This window comes from Anastrepha ludens, chromosome 4 (genome assembly GCF_028408465.1).
Source record: "Anastrepha ludens isolate Willacy chromosome 4, idAnaLude1.1, whole genome shotgun sequence".
Taxonomy (NCBI): Eukaryota; Metazoa; Arthropoda; class Insecta; order Diptera; family Tephritidae; genus Anastrepha; species Anastrepha ludens.
In genome coordinates, this window is record NC_071500.1 from 42,394,140 (window position 1) to 42,403,856 (window position 9,717).

General features: G+C 37.8%; 1 non-coding gene across 1 annotated transcript; it reads right to left on the reverse strand.

Annotated features, from left to right (window-relative positions):
* Positions 1-9,256: 9,256 nt before the first annotated feature.
* Positions 9,257-9,448, reverse strand: LOC128862632 (U2 spliceosomal RNA). Its single transcript, XR_008454519.1, has one exon. It is a non-coding gene; the product is annotated as a U2 spliceosomal RNA (small nuclear RNA).
* Between the last annotated feature and the right edge of the window lie 269 nt (positions 9,449-9,717).

Here is a 9,717-nt window from a genome sequence, read left to right on the forward strand (position 1 = left end):
GTGCATGTCTGCCGATTAGGCAATGCCCCGTTATAACTGAAATCAGTGTACTAAGACTGTGATTATCTCGCATATGCAGAGATTCTGTGCGTTTTGCACTGAGAGTTGGCCACAGTTGTACGGTAATTCTGCAGGTGGTTTTACTCCATCTTCCGTTGGCGGTTCTTACGATTTCTTCAAGGATAAGTAGATTGCATGTATGTAAGGATGTGCCCATGTCATTGTCTATGTACTCATCGGTTAATTTGGTGCCGAGTTTGACTAGTTCATCGGCTCTGCATCTACCTTCAATGTCACAGTGGCCAGGAACCCATGTTACATTTAGATGAAATGACTCAGCCATCTCATCAAGAGATGTGCGGTATTTCGTGGCTATCTTGAAGGTTGACGACTGCTTTGGGGGAAATTTTTTAACGCCTGGCTGTACCAGTGTCGGAACTTTAATTATTGCCATCAGTTCAGCCTGAAAGACACTACAGTAGTCGCGAAGCCGATAACTGAAATAGGTCCCCAGTTGTTCGAAATATACACCTCTGCCCATCCTGCCCTTGAGCTTTGAGCCATCTGTGTATATACGGATGGGCTCGCCCTCTCTTACCTCGTCTCGTTCCCACTCTTCCCTCGAGAGTAGAAGGGTCGTGAACGTTGTAATGGCAAGTATAGGCGGGACTGCACAGTCCATCTGTCCGGGAGGATCCAACATGCTATCCAGGATTTTACCGTGGCCATATTCTGTGTTTGACCATTTACTTAAAGTTCTCAGCCTTAGTGCCGCACTGCGAGCAATGTATCTTGCTTACAAGTCTCCTGGAAGGAAGTTTAATGACGCATACAGTGCTTTCGATGATGTGGTTCACATTGCACCCGGTTATAAGAACAGATGCGAGATAAGGTATAAAGTGAACTCTTTTAATGTTCACGCCCTTCTCAAGGGCATTCTTCCGAATTCGTCTAACTACTGCTGTGCACAACCAGTGTATAATTCTGGGTTTCAAACCCTATTTTTCCCCAATTAGACTTCCGCAGGAGTACAACGCCGTCGTAGCTTTGCGAACTCTATCTGCGACACTGAGCCCCCAATTTAGCTTTCTATCCAGTGCAAGTCCTAGATATTTAGCCCTTTCTATTAGTCTAAGGGGTTTTACCCCTAGGATTATTTGTTTAAGAGCTGTTTTATGTTTCCTGCTGAACAGTATCAGCTCCATTCAATAATTCCCCGCCGGCGGCCACCGTATCCGATTGGACGCACACCACATAAAAAAGGAGGAACTCGGCCAAACAGAAGTGTACGCGCCAATTATCATGTTAATGAAGTTTTTTCCATAAGCAGCGTAACTGGGAAAAACTTTTTTTATTTTTTCCAAGTTTTTTGTTTTACTTTGCTCGCTTGTTTTAAATGTCTGATAAAAATATAAAAACAATTTTGAATGTTATCTAAGATAATTTAATTAAGTTTCGAATCAATCTATTTTTCTTTCACTCGGCAAGATAAAAAAACGGCTGCCTTTCCTAAGACGTTTGAGTTGGATACCAACTTGTAAGTATTTTTCGTCAACTACGATTAACTACAGAACTCAACTTTAATGTAATTCGGCATGAAATTTAATAGATGGATAGGAGGTTTTTATTTCAACCTTAACATCCTTCAATAAATCTAGAATGGAGCTGGGTTGGCTGAGCGTATATGCCTTTCTTCTGGCCGTACTAGGCTGAGATGTCTACTCCTATTTCTCATTATGGCATTGCATTCGAGATCTCGGGCATTGGCCCCAGAATCGCCAGAGATCGTCATATGAAAACCTATGCAAATGGAAGTGCAATCTGCAGTTATCAAAGCGTAGTCCTACAGTTAGAGCTGCACGTAATATCGACATAGCAACTTTAGATATCCACGCATTTGCTCCATAAGTTAGGGCCTTGAGGACCCTGCTGTTTTGGGGCTGATTGCTTTAGAGCTGGTTTCGTCAGCGTTAAGCCTGGTTAAGCCTGACATTCAGGATAAGATCAAAGTACTTATCTTCTCTTGTCGATTCAATAGCGACTGTATCCATAATCCGTAATGAAAAACTGTCAATAGATAATGCCATGAATTTTTTGCACATTTTTTTTTTTGTTTTTGATACGCATGATTAACAGAAAAGGCGTCCTACACCCTTAGGGCATTAAAAGAACATTCTGGTTTTTAAATTAGTTTGTTTTTTAATGATGTAAAGTAAAAAATTATAAATTCTAAGCTTTATCAGTCAGCTATTTTTAACTGCCAGAGCTTCCTCTAAACTTAGTTGATACTTTGTATTGGCTGTATCAAAGACAGCAAAAATTTGGCCATTGAAGTATAGGGTAGGCCATGTAAAATTTGCTTTTTGAATCGGCTATAAAAAAAAAAAACTAATCAATATTTTTTCAAACTTTTTTTTTTATTTTAAAGATTGAACATTGTCATTTATGAATGAAAAATAATATCGTTCAAATGACTGCCTCTACTGGCTTTAAAGTAGGCTATTTGATCAACCTAATTTTTAAGCACATTTTCGATTGTTTGGGCTCCAATTTCATGAATGGCAACTTTGATTTCGTGTTTTAAAGCATCAATCGTCTCTGGATGGTTCGCATAGCATTTGTCCTTAACGGCTCCCCACAAAAAATAGTCCAACGGGCTGAAATCACAGCTCCGAGGCGGCCAATTGATATCGGAATTTCGGCTGATTATTCGGTTTTCAAAAACGGTAGCCAAAAGTTCGAATGTAACTTTGGCAGTGTGACAAGTTGCACCGTCCTGTTGAAACCAAATGTCGTCCATATCATCCTCTTCAATTTGTGGAAACAAAAGCTCGTTGAGCATGTCACGGTAACGCTCGCCATTTACTGTAACAGCGGAAGAAGAAGAAGACTCACCACTTTGGAAATAGGTTTTCAATATTTCCCAATTTTGTTCAAGCGTATAGCGTCCCATCTCGTAACATAAATGTCAAACCTTTAAGTAAATTATGAACACATTTGACATGCCATTTGTGTTACCATTCTCAAAAAAATTGGTGGTTCAAAAAGCAAACGCTATATGGCCCACCCTGTAAAATTTAAAAAATGCAAGCAAACAACAGAATATATTTATTTAAATATTTTATAATCCTTACAACCGAATAACTCGAAAATGGTTAATTTTAAGTTTCATGCAACAAAATTGAACAGAAATTTTACACAATAACATCCTTAAGTATCTAGAACGACTTCTCCGGTTACCTTGTACAATTGGCGTACACAACCTTTGTTTGGCCAAGCTCCTTCCACAAATGAAGTGGCCTACAGTTTTATGCCGACACCGCAGAAGAGATTGTTTTTTATGAGAAGCTTTTTCATGGCCAAAATACACACGGAGGTTCGCACTTGCCTGTCGAGGCGCAACCGCTATTAGAAAAAACCTTTTCCATCATTTTTGGATTTCGTGCTCATAGCCGGTTTCGAACCCAACAATAGAATGGTAATTACCTACCAACACATTCGGCTATAGCAGCCGCCCTTAATGCGCGTTTGTGTCACATAAACTACGTAAAATTAGATTCAATTGTGTAATTTTAAATCGCAATTCGTGCGACATTCTAAAGATGTAGTTTATGCGAAATACACAAAGGAGGAGGAAGACAAAAACAGAAATTTAATGACGCAAAATGCACTTTGGAGTGTAATTTTATGCCAGAACGCGCTTTCTTGCCACAATGCGTTAAGCGTTTTTTAGCGCAGCAGGTCGGTGAAAACATACAACAACAGAAAAAGGAAAAGCAATAAATGTAGACCTACGCGTGTATGTATATTATTTCTTCACATACAAACAAAAAATACAAACATTTTTTTTTTTCAAATTAGCTCATTTTGAAGTTTATACACAACTACAAAAATATCTTTGAGAAGAGTTATAAAAAAATTAAGTGAAATGAGCAACAATGAAAATGTTGACAAAAAAAGCAGACACTTACAAAAAACTTTGTTTGCCGTTCCTGCAATTTGAAAAACAACAGCAAGACAGACAGACGGCAAAACAATTTACTTCCTGTCGCGCGACAGCGAAATGCACATGGAATCAACATGAAAACAACTACGAGAACAAAATAAAAATAAAAATAATAGAAATGCTGCCAACAAAACAGAGAGCACAAGACAACAATGCGAAACGCAACTGTGCCGTTTTCGAAAGGATAAGACTCGCATTAATATCAGTGCACACGTGGAGGCTGTTTCAGAGACAAAACAAAAAATAATAGTAATACGCAGATATTTGTTGCCAAGGCGGAAATAAAACAGCATCGTCGCGACATATCTAATATGCATATAAAAAAACAAATACGGAAGGCTAAATGCCGTACGGACCAAACTTTGTATACCCATGCAAAGCTTAGTGCAATTTTATTTGCACTGGTTGTTAATTTTTTTGAATAAATCAAGTTCATAGGCAATGAGAGTTGTAATTTTTTCGTAAATAAATTTTTAGCAAATCAGGATTCAATTACATAGGGTGATCTGATTGGAGGTACTTCCTTCAATAGGGTTTTTGTAACAGTTTACGCGTGACTACTGTCACACTAAATAAATTATTTTTTTCAGTAGTCATTGACATTTCATGGAAATACCTCACCAACGTTTACACTTCGTACAATTCTATTACGAAAATCGACGCTCTGTGAAAAGTGTTCATCGCGTGCTTAGGCCAATTTATGGTGTTCAGCGATAAGGCCCATTTTTGACTTAATGGCTCAACATCAATAAGAAAAACTGCCGGATTTGAGCTGAACAGCAAGCCGAAACCAATCCATCCATTGAAAACCACCGTTTGGAATGACGAACGCTACCTCGCCATGCGAAACTACTTTTTGATACTGAAAATTGAAGCCCGTGATATCAACATTTGGTTCCAGCAAGACGAAACCGGCGCTACTTCCCATACAGCTTGTGAAACAATGGGTTTACTGCGTTGTTGCTCCGGAGAGTTATTAATCTCTCGTCTCAGACCAATGGATGGGCAACCAAGATATCATACCTTTGGACTTTTATTTGTGAAGCTTTGTAAAGTATAAATGCTTTGTGGATTTGTGCATAAACTAGCTTCGATTGAGGCATTGGAAGCTAACATTACTGAAATTATTCACGAGATACCGACCGAAGTCCTGCAGCGAGTTGCGAGTCGTTCAAAATTTGTGTTTACGGGTGGTCGAATTATGGCGGAGTTGTGGCCCATATTTGAAAGGGATTATCATTAATAAATACATGTCAGGAATGGTGCTATATATGCTTATATATATAAATAATTGTTGCATACACCATTTTTGGGTGTTTGGTTGAACTACTCCTCTTATTTATGGTGTACCCTTTAATACTTTCCACAAATGAAGTGTCCCGCAGTTTTACGCTGCCACCAACGGATTGTTACGAATTATTGTGATTTTCGAATTGAGAGGGTACACATTATCGCGATCCCACTGCTGTACCAGTAATACTAATAGCGTCTTATACCTCTTCATTGTTAAACTATTTTGCGTCTATTATTACTTGAAAATGTGTAAGTACACGGCGATTTTTGTGATTCTCATTACATATGCCATCTTTTCTGCGCAAGTACTCACGCTGGTGCTCACGCTGAACCCTTAAAACAAAATTTGTTACGTCTTTAGAAGTTTTAGCATACATTTTGTCGTTTTGCTTATTAAAAACTTCTTCAACAGTGAACATTATGTCATCTGTGAAAAGAATATTTTCATGTCCGTTGATCGCGTGGCACCGAAGAAGTTGCTTTTGATCTATCGGGTCTAATTTTCTTCAAAAGTGTTGCCAAAAGATTACCATTGAGTGACGGAAGGTTTTCATGTGGAGATCATCTCTAATTAGTCTTAACATGGACTGGTCGATAAATTTATTTCCCTGGACATGGTTTTCTGCTTTCTAATCGAATTTCTTCTAGAACTGCTTTTGTGGCTGCACTGGTTCGAACTAGGCGAGGGCGGTTAACAAACATTCTCGAAATATTGAGTTTTATCAGCAATTCGTAAATCTCACCTGCAGTTTTACCACACTTCTGTAATGCAATCATTGCAAAGCGGTTTTTCTTAGCTCCCCACTCTATTGTTAACAAGCGAAATTTTCCACGAAACTGAGTATAATTAGTAGACAATGCATACGAACAAAACCAAAAATAACAGAACACTCTTCTGCAAATTTTTTCTCGCCGTATGCAATGTAAAATTTGTTAAAGAATTTATGGCAAGACTAAGTATTTACATGTATGTATCGCAAAATTTTGTTGGTCATGTCACTAGCTTGACCAAGTCAAAAAATCTTAACACCCATACACAGCAGCAGATTGCGGAAAGGTGGCTACTACATATTTCAACAATGTGGAAGTGAAACAAAACAAGTTTGGATTACTTAGGGAGCTTTCCACTTGTTATTTGTTGTTTGTGCTGCTGTTGTTGGTTTGTTTGGTACACTTTCGTTGATTTGTGTTTTCGTTTTCAATTCCCCATCGTTGATTTGCAGAGTGCGATTAGATACAGGGTTTTATTTATAACTTTTGGGGTAGCTTTAGATAAATGGACTTGAATCAGATTGTTAAATAGCAGCACCTCTCTGTTTTTTTATTACACATTATTATATATAACTTTAAGAGCTGTTGTATCACCGTAATTGAAATAATGCCATTCAATCCTGTCAGTTTTCAGAGGAACTTTGCTGCACCGTCCATTAATAAATGGTCATCCAATTTAAAGTTTCGTTCTCTACTCCGCAAAATTTCCAGATTTCCCATTTTTCCAGGATTAGTAAAAGTATGCGTGATAATTCTCATATTGTTCTGATGTAAGCTCAAGCGATCTTTAATATGTTATCCGTTCTCGAAAGTGCTTCACCCATTTCACCCATTAATTACTCCAGTATAGTTCCCTAGGAGCTTCTTCCTTTGTCTTTCCAGGATATACAGAGACCTCTTGCCCAAGAAGAGGCATTCTGAGCCTATGTATAAATTTAGATGATGCCCAGTTCTCTGCGAGTTTGTTAGTCACTTAATTGTCACTTTAGTTCAATTCCAATATTAGACTATCCAAGCTTGTTATCCAATTGTGTTAAGCTTTTTAAGGTACTTTATTACCAGTTTAGATCTCTAGGTCTAGGGCGCTTAGCTTTAAGTGTGTACACTTCACATACACAACTTGTCTATAGTCTTATTACATTATGCGTACATATGTATTTGTTGCGAGTTGGACCGGGCTGATTCTCCCATTTGTAGGGTGCATCTTGCTGCTTTCTTCAAAATAGAGGGGCCATTGTTTTATGCCGACTCCGAACGGCAGATGCTTTTTTCATGATAATCTTCTTCATGGCAGAAATACACTCAAAGGTTCGACATTACCTGCTATTACCAAAAACTTTTTGTAACATTTGATGCTTCATGCCCTATGTTTTTTCTGCCCGAGTATCTTTTCGAATAGTGTACATACTTGCAACATTAGGGGTATACCAATAAACTTGCAAAAGCCTGTGAACTTTTCCAGCCACCAAAAACACTGCTCCATGAACTTCATACACTTTCGGGTCGCAAAAAATATGAATTATGTAAAAAAGATTAGGTGCTCCTGGTGAAGTCGAAAATAACTCCGAATAACTCCACCCCAGCTTGCAGTACATTTCGTCATCACGTTTCACAAATTCGAGGTTTCTACTTATTTTGGACTTTGAATATCCTTTTTAATTTGTAGGCATATTGCAACCAGTTTACTGTTTACAGGCTTTTGCTTCAACCCAAAGGGCAATGAGAGTTAGTAGCATCATGAATTTTGTAGCACTCTTACAGGTATAGTTAAGGCGTGACTTTCCTTCCGAATATTGGCCTTCAGAGAGTCGTATGTTTGAGGTATTAGTGTATACTGTTCGCTCTAAAACCTCACGGGAAAAAGTTCCTTAAAATCAACGTCTCTCGTTGCCTTTCCCCCTGCTGGAATCAGAATCCTCCAACTGATTAAATTTGATGAAAGGCTGCAAAAATTTTATAATCATAGACCTTTGACATTTGCCGACTTCGTCATGCTCGAACAAGAATAGTCCATTATATTCGTAGCGTAGACATTTCAAGACTGCCACAGAAAGGGTAAGTCGATCAACGACTGCCAAAGTTATTCATAGTTCTCATGTCTCAAGTATAGTTGGAACACCCTGTACTACCATCGTACCTATTCTTGGTTGCTACTATGGTAGTCGGGCATGCAACAAAATCAATGTATAGGTATTGAATATTAAAAACTTGGTTTTCTGAAGTGCTGCAGTTGCCAATTGTTAAATTTTCATTATACTGCATCTCCATTCTCTTATTTAAATATTTATTTCAAGCGCTTCTACGACGAACGAGTTTTCTATTTGGTATGCAAGCATATTTGTCTCTCACACGTCAAGGCAAGCAAAAAAATGGTGGGCAAGAAAAGAGATCAATTTACCGAGAAATGGCTAATTTTTTTACGAAATTCGCGAATTTTATACAACGCTTTGAGACTGAGCCAAGAAAGGCGGGCTAAAGGGTCCCGGTAGTCTAGAGCACGAAAATTTAGAGTATTCTCAGTAATTTTTTTGTACAATACCAAAAACTGAGAAACGATATTTAAATTTTTTAGGCTTTTTATTTAACTTATTTTACATACAAAAATGAATTTTTTTTTTTATTTTATTAATTTAAAAAATGGCACTGAAGTTGACCGTCCCGAAAAATTGAAACAGGACGATGCTGTCCATTTTGGCTCTTATATTTATCTGAAACACAAAAACCGAAAAGAATATTAACCAGTAAAAAAACAAAAAAAAAAAAAAATACCAGTCTAACGGTTAGACGGGATAGAAGTGAAACCTTCCGTAAGACAAACTGAGAGAGAATAAGAGGAAAGCAGCATTAGGAGCGGGATAATTATAGGTTCATTATAATATTGCTCTAAAGTTCATATTTTATTTTCTTCATTTTATTATTATTCATCCTCAATGTTTTCAATTTCAACAAATGATACGAGTGGCTTATGATAGCTAAAATATGATACAAATGCTTTGGTTTCGATGTTGTCAACATATCTTTGAAATACCGCGTCAATTGTTGTTCTTGATCGCGTTGTCGAAATCACTCCCAACGATTCTAAAGAAGTTTTCACTTCAAAAAATTCCATTTTCGTCTACTTGTATTCATATAAAAATGTATGTCTTCCCACCAAAGCTAAATGTATTAGTATATTTCTTCTTGTATTTATTCAAGGCCGAAATCGCGGCGGTACTGCAATACCGGGCCAACCCGTGGCAGAGGTGGAGCAAGCCCCTAAAACACTCCGCCCATTTCCAAAAATCAGTTTAACATTTGTTGTCCTCCGACGGAGGATATATCAGATGTTAAGCTGATAGGAACATACCACACTACCTAGTCAATAGATTTTCTAATAAACCTTTTGAGAATTACACGCTCACAAAAATTATTTATATCAACATATAATATAACGCTTCGTAACTAAATAACTTTTAGGCCAGCGACGACAGCATGGCGCGGTAGGCGAGCGACTAGCAATGTGAGCTTCCGATCCAAAATCCTTGGTTCGAATCACAAGAAAAAATAAAAGTTATTTTTATTTAGTTCGTCGCTACTTTTATATCAACATATATATTAATATAACGCTTCGTAGCCAAGAGGGTCGCTTTTTCGTTTCACTTTTCCTC